Raw genomic sequence first — 15,569 nt, forward strand, 5'->3', positions numbered from 1 at the left:
AGGGATGGAACGTTCGGCGCCTGGAATGCTTGCATTGGCGCTATTTTGGCTCGTCAGTTCCCATGAGAAAATGGCTGAGCCAGAGCTAGACATCGGGCCCGAGCCAGCCGCGAGACCTGCTTTTCTTGCCCACCTTTACTTCCAAGCACGACAAGCCCTGCTAGATAAGTTGCTCTGAAAGTGAACCTGGTGTCGATGGGTACAGAGAGGTGAAGTGCATTCTTATGCAACGATTTCCATTGCATGACCTGTTTTGTAATAGCCGTTCGTCAGAGTGCATGAGTCATTAAAATATTCGTTCTTAGGAATATAGGCCTAATGGCTATCTATTTCCAGTGCCAGGTGTTGTCATGATCATAAAGCCACGGTTTTTTATTTAATACACATGTTTACATGGGCATTCGTGCTACTCCATGACAGCATTGCCACCGCATAATTAACAATACGAAGGACCCTCATTAACGTGGCAGGAGGTAGCTTGGGTACTAATATGATGCTATTTGGCTGCTGGATGGGGGTTGGTTAGTGGGAGTTGAGGGGCATTGTTTTATCCATTTGCAAAACTCGTGCTTTATGCCATATTTGTGTGCTGCACCCGAGTAACCCTTTCTGAGTTAATGTGCTGAGCATGATGTATAGCTAAGCTGTGCTGTTCTATTTTACGTAGGCCACTACCTTACATTATTGCTCCAATAAAAATATTTTTTTTTAACGTGGCAAGAGGTTTATATTTAGTTAAAGATACAAAGGAAAACATTATAAAATTCCTTCTTTACCGATTTTTCTCTAGAAGCAAAGAAGAAAAGAAGTAACAAATAATCCAATATGGATGTCAAAGGGCAAAATCATACATTAATAGTTTAGAGAACAGCAGATTTAGAGTATTTGGAATAGATTATCTTCACTCTGTGTATTTTATAGACTGTAAACATTCCTCAAAGTTAGTGTGAGAAGCTGCCTTGGTATATTGTATTGTATTGTATTGTAATTCTTCACTCACCCTCAACCCCTCACCCTCACTCACCCTCAACGCCTCACCCTCACCCCTCACCCTCACCCACCTTCACTCACCCTCACCCTCACTCACCCTCACCCTCACTCACCCTCACTCACACTCACCCTCACTCACCCTCACCCACCCTCAACCCCTCATCCTCACTCACCCTCAACCCCTCACCCTCACTCACCCTCAACCCCTCACCCTCACTCACCCCCACTCACCCTCAACCCCTCACCCTCAACCCCTCACCCTCACTCACCCTCACCCTCACTCACCCTCAACCCCTCACCCACCCTCAACCCCTCACCCTCAATCCCTCACCCTCACTCACCCACACTCACCCACACTCACCCTCACTCACACTCACCCACCCTCACTCACCCTCACCCTCACTCACCTTCACCCTCACTCACCCTCAACCCCTCACCCTCACTCACCCCCACTCACCCTCAACCCCTCACCCTCAACCCCTCACCCTCCCTCACCCTCACTCACCCTCAACCCCTCACCCTCACTCACCCTCAACCCCTCACCCTCAATCCCTCACCCACACTCACCCACACTCACCCTCACTCACACTCACACTCACCCACCCTCACTCACCCTCACTCACCCTCACTCACCCTCACCCTCACTCACCCTCACTCACCCTCACCCTCACTCACCCTCAACCCCTCACCCTCACTCACCCTCAACCCCTCACCCACCCTCAACCCCTCACCCTCAACCCCTCACTCACCCTCACTCACCCTCACCCTCAACCCCTCAGCCTCACCCTCACTCACCCTCAACCCCTCACCCTCACTCACCCTCACTCACCCTCAACCTCATGCTAAAGATTTACAAAAAAAACCATAAACAATTCTAAAAGCACTAACTCTAATGCTGCGAGACCTATTGCATTTCTAATGCTTGTTTTTGGGGGGGAGGGGTGGCGTGGGGTGATTACCTCAGAACTATTCACCGGGGCCTGCTCTTTCCTCAGCTCTTGGGTCAAATGGTGCTTGAACCAAACAGCTGTATGTGGTGCGCTTGAAAAAGATGTTTGTCCGTTTTCGGCGCAATTTTACGTGATGATGTCACTGACTGCGCATTAACAATTTTGCAATCACATGAAAGGAAAAGTTGTTACATGGAAACATAAACGCGTGTCCGGGAAGTACGTTCACCACAACCAAATATTTATTAGAAATAGTTCCGGCTGAAAAGAAGCGCGGCCTGGAAACGCCTGACCCTTGCTTCTGTGATCGCCATGGCCTCATCACGGGGACACCCCCTTCGCAGCTGCGCTGGGGGCCCCTGGGAACGGCCTTTGTGGCGAACTCTATTCTGTGGCTCATAAAACTGGCGCGCGGCTCCTTCGGGGTCCCTGACCGGAATGGGGCGCCTTTGTCCAGGGGCCAATATAATGTCGCCCAGGGCAGCTGACAGCCGTGAACTTAAGAGGGCGAGCGCTGTTTGCGATTTAATATGATGTTTTCTCCATTGTGGGTTGGAATTTTAAAAAAAATGTACTCGTTTGCAAATAAAAAAGAATTATATCGCGTCAGGGCCATCTGTTTTACTTTGCTCCTGTTTCAAGAGTGCGCCCCTCCCCTCCGAGTCATTTAAAGAATCTTATAGTACATAGATAACCAGGTGGGGTTGGTTAGCTGTATCTGCTAATTTTATACTGGCGATAAAAACCTGATGTATAGCATTGACATCTGATCTGAATTAACACACCCTTAAGTGATGCTGACGTGACCAAAAGGGTTTTGTTAATGGGGCACATTCTGTGAACCGAGCCTCTTCCACCGATTTTTCAGTTAAAGGAAATGTGGCCTGCTCAGGACCACACAGTTTTATCAAAAGGGAAATGTGGGATTTCAACCCAGATTTACTAGTTGTACAGCCTGCATTTTAGACACTAGTCCATATTTTCGCCTCCTGCTTTTACATGCACGCAGGTGCAAATTGATTGGTGTCTTTCTACAACTAAACTAGTACTCTGAATTACCAATCGAAAGCCTGCTGTTACGTATATTCTGAGGAGCAAACTTCACCAAATTAACATGTTCTGTTGCACAGTATACAAATGCAACATTTTTGAAATGTTGCTTTTGCAAGAAAAGATGCGTCATAAGACAAAAACAAACATACATTATAAATCAACAAAACAACACTCGTTGGCTGGGGCAACCAGAATAGGATATGACTTTAGGCAGTGCTTAATATATAAAGAGTTGAGTGCCAGGGCCCTTCTCGGAAAGCCGCTGCAGTCTGCATGACGCATTGCCTCTGCCTGCGCTGCCAATGACCGTACCAACATAACACCGAACCGTCGCACGCCTACAAGTATGATAATTCAGACTATTTCATGCCGCACAAATGACGTGAGAGGCTGGTATTATTATTTTTCAATGAGGTTTGACTCAATAAACATTGGTGTTGTGCACCATCTCAAAATTAAACAGACAGCACCACCATGTGGTGGACTGTTATTAGAGCCGGAGCTGACCATTAAGTTCTGGTGCGAGCACCGGAAACCACCAGCTCAAACTAAGCACTGAAGTCCGGTCATTTTTACAAATAATAAAAGGCTCTTAGAAGAGTGGCAAGTGTGTCAGTGAGCACTCTACAAGAAATAAATAATTACAAGACTAGGGAATTTATTAACTTTGAAGACTTATTAACCCCTTCCACGCTGATGACGAGCTGGGCTCGTCATGGCGTAGCCTCCTCGCACGCTGATGACGAGCCCAGCTCGTCACGTAACATGCGTTTCCGCAAAACTCAGCGTGCGAGCGGAATTCCGCTAGCGCGCATGGAGTTAAAGACCCAATGCCCAGGTCACCGACGTCATTCTGTAGGCACGTGCATGCGTAGTGATGCATGCTTGTTACTACTTCATCACATATGTTCCTGCCTTCATGCCTCTTTTCTTTCATTTGATGTTGTATAACATTGACAAAAAATATTTGGCTTTTTGTGGATGCTGCACAGCATTAGCAAAAATCACTGGCAAAGCCAAATAGGCGAATAAGGCGAGACCTATTGGTTATGCCAACGCTTGTAATTCATTAGCTGCTTATAGCGTGGATTCCAACTGAGGGCATTATAGCACTATACTGAGACCAAAACAAGGAATATTACATACAACTAAAATGTAATTTGGTTACAAAGAAAAGCAGAAGTTGGATGAAGAGTGAAGGCAAAGGGCCAGCAGGGAAAAGAGGGATGGATTGATGGGAAAGAGGGAAGGGAGTCACTGTAAACACCGAAGAATGAGGCAAACAGCAGTTCTGGGCAGTCATGTAAGCTTGTGAGCAAACAGTGAATGAGGAATGCATTTAAGTTACCACTGAAGGGCACAGAGTCAGTGAGTTTGCAATCCTGTGGCAAAGGAATTCCATATTGAGATGCAAGGTTGTTCTGTAGATTTTTTTATTTTTTTTTGCAATTGTGACATTCTAATTTAAACGAATTGATGGGTTCAACTATTATCCAGTGAAGTCTTTCAGATCTGTGCTGTGGTCTTGTGGTACTACATCCTTTTTCTGCAGTGACTGACAGCAGAGTGCAGAGTTGCTTTTAAAGGGACAGCTACACTTCTCAGGTCGAACTTAACCATCGAAACACAGAACTTGGAATTCCCATCTTTCTCACTTCTTCTCATGAGAATTAGATTTACATGGCCGCACGTTACATCTTGTTCTAATAGTGTTTCACAAGTGGCAGCCCATAGGCACACGACCATGGAGTTCTGGTTCCCACTCGGGCTGGAGATTAAGGAGTAAAACAGGAAGACAACTTCATTACACCCAAACCACTTTCCAGCTTATCAGTTAAAGAGAAACCTGGTAAGTTGCCTCCATCCAGCTTCTCGATTAATGTGTGATGAGCAGGAGAAAGCTTCTCCCTTTTCTACACTGGACTCCCAGGTAGCGAACAAGGTGGCAACCTTATCATCTGTTTAAGGGAAGTCGTCAAGTCCTCTCTTCCCCAGCCATTTACCAAACAGTGTTGGGATGAGTAAGTACCCACCTGGTGGTGTACTGTGGACCAGCTCACTGGCCCCACGTAGCACAACATTTTTTTTGCAGAGTTTTATATAGCGCGAACTTGACCCAAATCGGGTATCAGAGCGCTTTACATAGCACCAGTTACGTTACATGAGCACATTCATTTTTGTTAGGCACGGGGGAGATTAAGTGATTTGCCCAGAATCACAGGAGGTTTTGACGTCGTTACCGAGACTCAAACCCAGATCCCCAGGTCCGAGGTCAAGCGCCCTAGCCGCATAGTAGCGGAAACCCCTGAGTCAGTAGAGCCGGGTTTCTTAGAGAAGTACCAGGATGAGGATGCACATTCCTGACTCAGGTGTCACTAGATGAGTGCTTGACTGACTAGTCACTCTCAGACCCTTCTTGAGGGAGACCAGGGGCCCTGGGAACCCACTACAGGATCCAATGGGAGCAGTCTGCCTGAACTGGCAGGTCAGGTCCTCCCTGAACCTGATCACAAGCAACCCAGGACCGGCTTCGCCCTTATTAGAACTCCTCAGTCGGGTACACATTTGTAATTCCTTCCCTCTCACCTTGCATAAACTACATCAATTAAATCAGACAACAAAATCAAATGCTAACACAGACTTCCCCAAGCCAAAGCTGGATTCGCTTATCCTGCAGCAATGAGACACATTTCATGTTCTCACTCACTAACAGAGCACCAATAAAACACTGATGCCTTCCCCTGCGTGACCTTTATCCAAGCACTGATGCGAGGAACACGAATGTGACTGGTTGAAAGAGAAGTGCATTTGGCTTTTCCACAGGGTCAAGTGCTGGGAAGTGCAAGGCTGCGCCAGGTGTTTTGTGTTACAGACTCATAAAACAGGTCTGACCTAGAATGAGGAAGGAGACAAGTGGACAGGGAGAATGGGCGCCAAGAGACCTGCAACTTATCCAGGCACACTGAAGGGCCTCTTAAATGAGAACATATGGATTGGGAGGCAGTGTCTGGTGCTCCCTGAAGCTGACACTACCCTTTACAATAAAACATATTCAAAACGGAAAATACCTTTCTGAATAACTTGATTCTTTCAAAACAGTTTTTAATCAAGATGCAGCAGGAGTTTCAATAGTAGCCACTGGTTCTGTATATCAAGAATTTTCTTTTCATTCACATTATACTATAGTTACACATGCTTTTGTAGTAACATTCATGAGGTCCTGAAGAAGACCTACATACTTCTAATGAGGGTACTAGGCTGAAACATGTCGACCTATACTGCACTCTATGACAGGTCTAATACTCTCCTGATATACCTTGTTTTTTAATCCTGGTCTAGGGGTGCCCTAATAAAGTCAGTTGTGTAAATTGGAACAAGTTTTACTTCACACTTATCTTCGTGTTGCGTCCCTCACCACAACCAGTTCACCTAAGGAATTTAGCATACCTCTCTCTGTCAAAACATCCCTGAGCTCCTTTTTTTCACAGAGGGGCTTGTAACCTGCATTATGACTAGGTTCATAATGCAAGGAGGTTTCCTTATGATGAAGCATGCCACCTTCGGGAGGGTGAAGGAAAATAAACCGTTCTTTAAAAGGGATACTTTACTAGCACTCTTCCGGTTGTTGTAGACACAGGGGTTCTTTTGTGTTTTTGATTCAATAGTAATGACCTGTCAATTCATAAAGCCATAGGTTCACCAGAGATCACATAATATAATGTACACCTGCAAAGCCATTTACTTTACCCTGTGGGTTGATTTGCTCGCATTGGTGGTTGGAAAGTGGGCATTTTAAGGGGAAACACCCATGTGTTTTTGCTGGTATTCACAATTAGAATAAGGCCTGATTCTGGATATAGTCATAAATGTACTCCTAGCTAGGATGATGTTTTCAGCGGAGGTTAATTTAGAAAGTAGGTGAACATCCATAACCCTGTGTGCTTGCTGGTTTTTGCAGTTAGAATAAGGAATGCGCTAAGCACAGTCCAAATTCTGGATACAGTCATAAATTTACTCCTATCCAGGTTAGGAGTAAAAGTGCATCCTGGGTGAAAATTGTTGAGGTTATAGAAGAAGTATTTTTTTTACAGGAAAACGGTTTGCCAACAAAGATTTGTTTTCACTTTCAAAGTGCAGTTGCACCACAGCTAAGTATTTACGCATGCATACATGTACACAGATTATATTTATATGTGTGAAAATACCTTCATACAGGAAGAACCTGAAATTCACAGTAAAATTCAAGGTAATCTCTGACATTTGCAGCTTTCCAGGAGTACTCTCGGAATCCTATGTGATATCCCAAAAAGTCAGAAATGCACTACAAATGTAGGAGTAAATCTATGGGTATACATTTCTGAATTATTCAAAGAACTGGATACAAAAAGTCTGATATTTCTTCAAAAAAACGATTCCGATTTGTCTAATGGTTTCCTCAAGATTGTGAAAAATGTAATGTTCAGGTATGTCAAGCTATTGATGTCCCTCATAGCTCTTCGCTCTCATACCCACTAGACCCCCTCTTGACAAGCGAGGTACGAAACATCATGATACATGTACAAAGTGGGGCACTAGCCCAATGAGATGACAATTATATTCAGTGAGTCTTATTTTTTATCAAATAAAAACATTAAGCATGCTGGAATTTGCAGGTCAATACTGAAGCTGGACACAGAACGTCTACAAAGCCCAGCATTGTTAGAGATGTTTGCTAAAAAAGCAGGGCTAGCTAATAGCCACCCATATGACATGTAGCCAGCTGGCAAATAATTTTGTACTGGCCTCGCACACAAGGCACCCGGATATGCCAACTTATGCACATGCACAAGGCACCCGGGCATTCAAACTTATGCACGTGGCTAGAGAGCTGGGCGTCAAATTGACCGGTGGACTATGGGCGCGCAAGGAGCACGGCATGTTGCAAGTACCCAATGAGATCACGATATTCTCGATGTTAATCTGTGAATGATGATGCAGAAATGGATATTGCTTGTACTACTCTACAAACACATCGGCACACAATTATCATACAAGGGGGAGATTGCAGGCCTAGGAGGTGGAATCTGGAATGGGCTACACCCTAGCCCTTCCAAGAACAGAGTACACAATGTTAGTGTATATATACAATTGAAAATACCTTACAAGGAAAAGCTAGCAGTGATAGTTATTTTTTTTGGGTGGAGAGTATGCCTTTTGAGCCCTGCTCACTACACCGACCCCTTGAGTTAAGTTCCTATCATTTACAGACTGCTCTCAAACAATGAACATTCTCTGACCTGAAGTACATATTGACCACCACTGCAATCAGGGCATTTATAATGAAATCAGTGGCGTAACACAACTTGAGGGGGCACCCCTGCAAGTTACATGGAGGGCCCTCTCCCTCCAGACTCAATCAGGAGCTCTCAGGCCAGGGTGCCATGTTGGGGGGACGCCCTTGAGCTCGAGCCCCCATGCCCTGCAGGGGCTGCGGGGGCCTATGTTACCCCACTGAATGAAATCCTTCTACATACACACAATAAATAACCACTTTTTCAGACACACCGGGCTGCAATTAAAAAGCAGCAAACGTATAAGTATAAATTTACTTCAGAGGAAATAGATTTTGCAGTCTTTGGGGCAGATTTACAAGCCCCTTGTGCAACTTTTGCGTCACTTTTCCCATGTTAAAAATGACGCAAAAGTGGTGCGAGGGCCTTGTAAATCTGTCCCTTTGTGTGCAAGGATGTGGCCTGTGATTGCACAACTGAATCAATTTAGCACCCTAACCTAGCACCTGGAGTCTGTATTAACAAAACTTCTAGCAATATTGTTTTCTTAAAGAGATATTGCTGATCCTGGGATGTAAGAATTAATATATAGGCTATATAACACATAGTTAATAGAGAGTTGCATTTTCATTGTTAGTTGCACCAATTTATGTATTTATTTAGTTAGTTTTCTGAGCGCTGTGCATCCCTTTACAGTTACTTCTCAGACCTAATATATGAGGTACTGTCGCTATTTCATGCATGTTTTATGTTCATTATGCGCATGTGTGAGCAGCCTTTGCTGTACAGAACTCTATTGCAGTAAGAAAAAAGTTTGCACGATTGGTTGAAATACATTAACTTTTTTTATCAAGCACTTGATAGCGCACCTCTGTCACACACACTCCCTTCAAGACAAAAGTAAACTCACACCCGCACAGACACTCACATATAACCAGTTTTGTTTTCTGGTGGGAGCTCAGCTATCTCTAGCGGGATTAGTTATTTACCGTCCCCCGGGGGGGAAGAGCCCATCTTGACCACTCTGATGGATATTATCATCCAGAGTTCCCTCTCCCACCCTCAGTTTCTTGTCGTCGGTGACTTTAATATTCACATGGACAGGGTAGACTGTCCTTCAGCAGATTTGCTGAGGTCTACACTGAACTCAGCCAACCTTAGACTTATTAACGAGGGCCCCACACATAGAGCGGGACACACGCTCGACCTTATATTCTCTAACATCACTAATGTGATGGCAGATACGCCGTTACCTTTGACATGGTCAGACCATTCTCTGATACCATTTCAACTTAAAGTAACGTCTGACAAACCAGTGGCAAGCAGGTGCTCTTTTATGAAGAGACAATGGAGCAAGCTGACCCCAGCTATTATGGGACCAGCTCTCGCTGTAAATCCACCGACCCTTACTTCCAATGCTGACACCGACGCCCAATTACTTAATGACTGGATCAGGAACATGATAACATCTTTTGCCCCGGCAACAGTCGCAATATCTAAACGAGACTCCCCATCTGCCCCCTGGTTTTCTCAGGAGCTCAGATTGCAAAAATCGGATTGCAAAAGGCTGGAGCGACTCTGGAGGCAAAATTATGATCCTGTAGAGAAGGCCCGCTACAAGGAAGCATCGAAAAAAACTGCATAAAGCCATTAGGAAAGCAAAAAAACAGTTCTATGCGAATTCAATTCATCAAGCTGAACACTCAAGCAAAGAAACCTTCAAAATAGTTCAGTCATTCTTCAAACCTGCGTGCATCGAGAGGGAAGTTCCCCCGTCAATGTCGTTTTGTAATAGCATCTCGGACTTTTTTGACTCTAAAATTAAGAAAGCGTACGAGTCTTTTGGCCCAGAGAAGATCACGGTAAAATCTGATCTAGCGGATATAATATCGGATCGTGCTATCCTGACACAATTTGATTTAATAGACCTAAATATGGTCAAGCTTGAACTAAGTTGGTGCAAATCTGGCTCGCCGGACGGCCCTTGCCCCCCTAAACTGTGGAGTCGCATAGCTGACTTTGTGGCCCCCACCATTCAGCACATATGGAATCTGTCCATTTCTTCGGGGGTGTTCCCGAATATCTGGAAACATGCCACTCTCCTAAAACCTAATGGAGACCCCAAGGATCTCAATAATCTCCGTCCGATCTCTCTCCTTGCAGCACCAGGCAAAATGCTTGAGAAAGTTATCCAGCGCCAACTAAATCAATTTATTGAGCACAATAAAATTTTACACGAGACGCAATCAGGCTTTAGACCCGGATTTAGCACTGAGACGGCTCTTATTGAAGTGGCAGAGTCAGTGAGGTGGTCGATGGATTCGGGAGACTCAGCGATGCTGGTGCTCCTGGATCTGTCGGCCGCCTTCGATACGGTCGACCACGCTATACTGCTGGCACGACTGGCGGAGATAGGTATCCAGGACCAGGCATTGGAGTGGATACAGTCGTATCTGACCCAGAGAACTCAGAAGGTGGCACTAAGGAACGTCTCCTCTACACCTAAAGCCCTGAGCTGTGGCGTCCCACAGGGCTCGGCCCTGAGTCCACTCTTATTTAACGTTTACCTGGCGCCACTCTTCACGCTGATTGCCAATTGGGGGATCAAGGCAATCTCATACGCCGATGACACCCAATTGGTGTTCCCATATTCAGAAGTGTCAGAGGCATCCTTTCTGAGTTTTAAGGGGTGCCTACAAGACGTGGCCTGCTGGATGAACACTAATAAATTAAAACTTAATGCTAGTAAGACAGAGGTGATCTTCTTCGGCAAAGCCCCCCCTCCGCCACCTGATTTGTGGTGGCCGGCAGAGATGGGACAAGCCCCCTCCCCCAGCCATTCTGCAAGAAATTTAGGGGTGCAGTGGGATGACAAGTTGTCCTTTGTAGCACACATCCAGCAAGTTGCTGGCTGCTGTATGAGTAAGCTGAGGAATCTACGTAAGATCCTTCGACTTCTACCAGTTAGCTGCCGTAAAACTGTAATCCACGCCACAGTGACATCCAGGCTGGATTACGCTAACGGTCTGTATCTGGGCCTACCAAAGCACCGTATACAGCAACTGCAACTGGTCCAAAATGCGGCTGCGAGACTTTTAATGAGGATTCCTTTCAAACACTCAGTCTCTCCGTATCTCTTCTCCCTTCATTGGCTACCAGTTGCAAGCAGAATACAATTTAAAGCACTTACTCTGGCCTTCAGATCTATTTACGGTAACTGCCCAAATTACCTGAAAGATCGACTACCAAGGTACACTCAATCTCGTTCCCTCAGATCCAACAACTATGTCAAACTTGCAGTTCCCAGAGCAAAAAGAGCCCGACTGGGAGGACGAACTTTCTCGGCTAACGTGGCGACACTATGGAACTCGCTCCCCCATGCTCTTAACAGGCCCCATCCGAAGTCTGTTTCAAGCATTTGCTGAAAACCTGGCTATTTGCCCAGCCACGCTAGCTGCCACCCTCTTCCTGCTTCCGCGGTCATTACATCTTGTTCTCACAGCGCCGGGACACCTCCTCGTGAGGTAGCTGTTCGTGCTATACAAAACTCTGTATTATTATCATTATTATTATTATATGATGCACGGAATTCGGTTATAAAAAATGCAACATTCTTGTAGTCCTGCTTTACACCGACCTTTTCTGTCAGTCTTATGGTGAGTGGCATCACCTTCCTGCTCAGTCTGAGCACAGACTCTCTTCATATCATTGTGAAACCTTCGCCTGCCTTACACGCTTAAGAATGTTTGAAAAGGCCGGGCCTGACTGGACTGTCTGTGCACTGTCAATCTGGGTGGTAGGTGCAGTCCCCGCAGCCATGATGATGTCATTCAAATGCGCAGCTACAGAATAATTCAGAGGAGGCGCAAAAAACGTGTTCTTCAGTGAGGCATAACAAGTACTAAGTGTAGCTTGGGGTGTGGCTGGCCATAATGTCATAAGTACTGCTCAAATATTGTATAATCCATTTCGGCACGTTCAAAATGAAAGAGTAGGGTTTTTTTTTTGCAGGTGCGTAGCGCGAACTCGGCCTAAGGGCATTGAAGTGCTTTAAAATGGGCACCACTTGCATTACACAAGGTCACCTTAATTCATTTTTTTGGGCACGTGGTTAATGGGTTCCTCTTGTTGTGTTCCCGCCACAGCACTTGAAAGAGTGAAAGCCACCAAGGCTTCTCGAAAATTCCACCTATTTGGGATTTTCAAGCAGGTGGGTAGCGCTACTTGCTTGTTGCACAATATAAAGAAAACAAGCTCTGACCGTGAGATTTCCTTGAGACGTTTTTATTCGCTGTTCAAAGCTTCTGAAGCGCCAAAGCATTTGGCGTGCGCATTTACTTATAATAAGGTACCTCACGCTATTGCTGAATGTTTCTGACAATCACTCTGGGCAGCAAAAGAGTGAGAGAAGCTAGGCGCACTGACAACCTATGTAGGTTTTGTTTTGCTTCGGACCCGATCGGCAATGGACGCCTCCGAAGCCCCTGTGATTGGCTGTCAGTGCCATACATACAGGGCTTCAATGGAGGGCTTCTCAGCAGCTGCAGAGTGGCACCTGGCCTGCATGGCAACACATACGTAACATGAGCCTGGCTACTGTTGCCCCTACCCCAGAGTATTGTCAGTCAGTGCTTAATTTGTAAAAAAAAAAAGAAGTGCAGGTTCTGAAAATTTTGCCAAGGAGGCCACAGCTCACTTCTTCCTCCGGTGAGCCCCACTTTCAACACTTTCACTGCCTCAGTCTCTATCTTCTAACCTTGATCTGTTGTCTGTCCCCTAAGTCTTTGCTCTAAGAGTCTATCCTCTCACCTCTTTGTTTTCTATCATCTTTGTCACACCTGGTGTGCTACCTTATTTCTGATTTGCCCTCTATTCATTCTAACCCTGCCTTTTTTCCTCTTCACTTTTATCCATGCTCAACTCTCTCTCCCCTCGATCTTGGCTCTTTACTATGACTCTTCTAGCAGTGATTAGCTGTGTCTCCGTTTTATCATTTGTCTGCTTTTTTTCCTCTGTCCTGTCCTCTACATCCTTTCAGTCTATCTTCTCTCTTCTTACTGCTCTCTTCTTCACATCATGGCTGCTTTCTCTTAGTATCTGATTTGCTCTCCTTTTCTTCTACTTAGCTCCGTCTTATCTTTCTCCTCTCCTGTTGTTTCTTTCCCCTCTTTACTCCTACTCTTGCTCTCATCTCTAACACTGCTGCTGCCTGTGACCCCTGTCGTCAGCCTGTACATGTCCCTGCTATTTTGAACTCTGCGTTTTCCAGTTGTCATTCCTAAAGAAGCAGAAGATGGCGTGTTTTACTTTCTTACCTACATACACTGAGTGCAAAAACAAAATGTACACCAAATTAAAATGCTTTATTTGCATATATTAACAGTGCGGTATGACTGGTTTTATTGCGGAATAGATGGCTGCTCGAGCACAGCAGGTGATGTCACTGCTGGTACTGCCTGTAATTAGTAGGTCCAGGGATGGCATTGGCATCCACTGCTCAGCTTGCTGTGACCCTGCCTGCTACAGCACAGGCATTGTCCCTAGCCGTAATGCTGCCAATGGCGGTAAGTATGGCTTTGGTGCCTACTGGACTCACGCACGCTCAGGAATTACCATACTGGGGAGCAACGCACAGATTCTACAAGTGACGCCATGGCGCACAAAAGTTGTGTTGGGCCACAGCTGCATCGAGCACGTTGAGGATAGCAGCAATGAAGGGCTGCAGGATATGCTACTCTGGCTATGCAGCAAGGGGAAAGTCCACACTTACTTTAGTTTATTCTTCCTCGAGAGCCCTCACTCCCAAGTTCCAAATGCGCTCTCGCAGCTTCCTTGCCTCTACTCCGTCATGAGCTAGCCCCCAGCTACAATTATCCAATGGGAGGCTTAGGCTCAGGCAGTGGCAGGGTGCAGCAGACTCGGGGAATAGAATGCAAGACATAGTTTGTCGATGACTTCTTGGATTTGTGATCGGCGTGATGACATCATCACAAACGTGGTGATACACAATCATGCCTGCCTGGTCTGGCGTATGCTGGCCTGTCTATGAACATTTACCAGCCAGTCACCATGCAATGATTGTTATTCTTTTTATTTTGAATTTGAACAATTTATATTGAGACCACCACCTACAGGGTCAGAAATTGTAGCCCCGGCCCTGTGAAAGAAGTGCCGGTGCTGAGCACCTGAAAGCACCTGCTCAAATTACGCACTGTTGGCAGTGCCATATTAACACATGGGAACACAGGGCAGTTGCCCAGGGCCCCAAGGAGCATAGAGGTCCCGGGCCCCCAGGAGCATAGGGGCCCCATGCAGACCAGAATTTAACACTAATTTTCCGTTAAACATTTTTATTCCTGTGAGTGGTTGTAAAGGCAGGGCCCAGTGCACGACTTTGCCCAGGGGGCTCTAATGCTGTTAAGAAGGCCCTGAGTACTGGAATTCTCCCTGACTGAGGAGAAGTTCCAGTACTCAACGAGGTTAAAATGGACGTGCCAGAACTCAGTACCGGTGAGTTCAGGCCCGTTTAAAGGACTGCCCTAAGATGGGGCTCCACCGCCAAAGTTTGGCTATGGGGTCAGTGTTGAAGCATGTACGGTTCTTGGCTAAGTATGAAGAAGGCGCACGCCAATTGCTTTAGGATTTAAGTAATGTGTTCAAAGCAGTCTTCCAAATATTTTCTATCATCAATTACATTTCAGAACTGTTCGAGTCAAAAAAATATACAAGGGCCTGTCAAGATGAGGGAGGAGCTGTGGAATAGAAGCCAGAGCTACCGAATGGGGAACTGGGAACCAGGTTCGAATCACCATCCTTTGATTCTAGTCAAATCACTTAATCTACCTGTGCCTAAAGCTATAATGTCCTGGGCCAGGTCCGAACAATATAAAACTGCAAAAAAATTTTTTAAAAGGGAAGCAACACCCATGCCTCCGTGGGAAACCTTCCTGACAGTATATTTTACATCTGCATGAATAAAAACTGGAAATTGTCTTCACCATTCAAATCTCAGTACTCACCCCTATCCAGAAAATGCTCGTGGTCTAGCATAGCGCTTAAAGTGAGTTCCTTGCAGCATTTGCTTCCGTCCACCAAAACATCCTCTCTTCTTCAAGTTCATCCCAAAGACAATCATGGCTGTCCTCAGCAAGGCGTCAGGCTTCCTGACATAAGCTCAGCACCCAGTAACCCCTCTGGAAACAACGCGAACAAGCACTGGCAGAGGTAAGTCCGGCCTGCATTCCGAGTCTGACTAAAGCAGTTTTTTAAAAAACCTCCTGAAATCATAAATCAAAACAAACAAGCA

The 15,569-nt window shown here is 45.7% G+C and overlaps 1 protein-coding gene across 1 annotated transcript in view; it reads right to left on the reverse strand.

Moving 5' to 3' along the window:
- The window catches only part of LOC147659640 (von Willebrand factor A domain-containing protein 8-like), a gene marked incomplete at its 5' end in the record, with an annotated part of 1,204,277 nt that overhangs the window by 318,187 nt on the left and 870,521 nt on the right, over window positions 1–15,569 (reverse strand). The gene's annotated exons all lie outside the window — the stretch shown is intronic.

The sequence above is a fragment of the Lissotriton vulgaris genome, unplaced genomic scaffold, assembly GCF_964263255.1.
Source record: "Lissotriton vulgaris unplaced genomic scaffold, aLisVul1.2 SCAFFOLD_293, whole genome shotgun sequence".
Lineage (NCBI taxonomy): Eukaryota > Metazoa > Chordata > Amphibia > Caudata > Salamandridae > Lissotriton > Lissotriton vulgaris.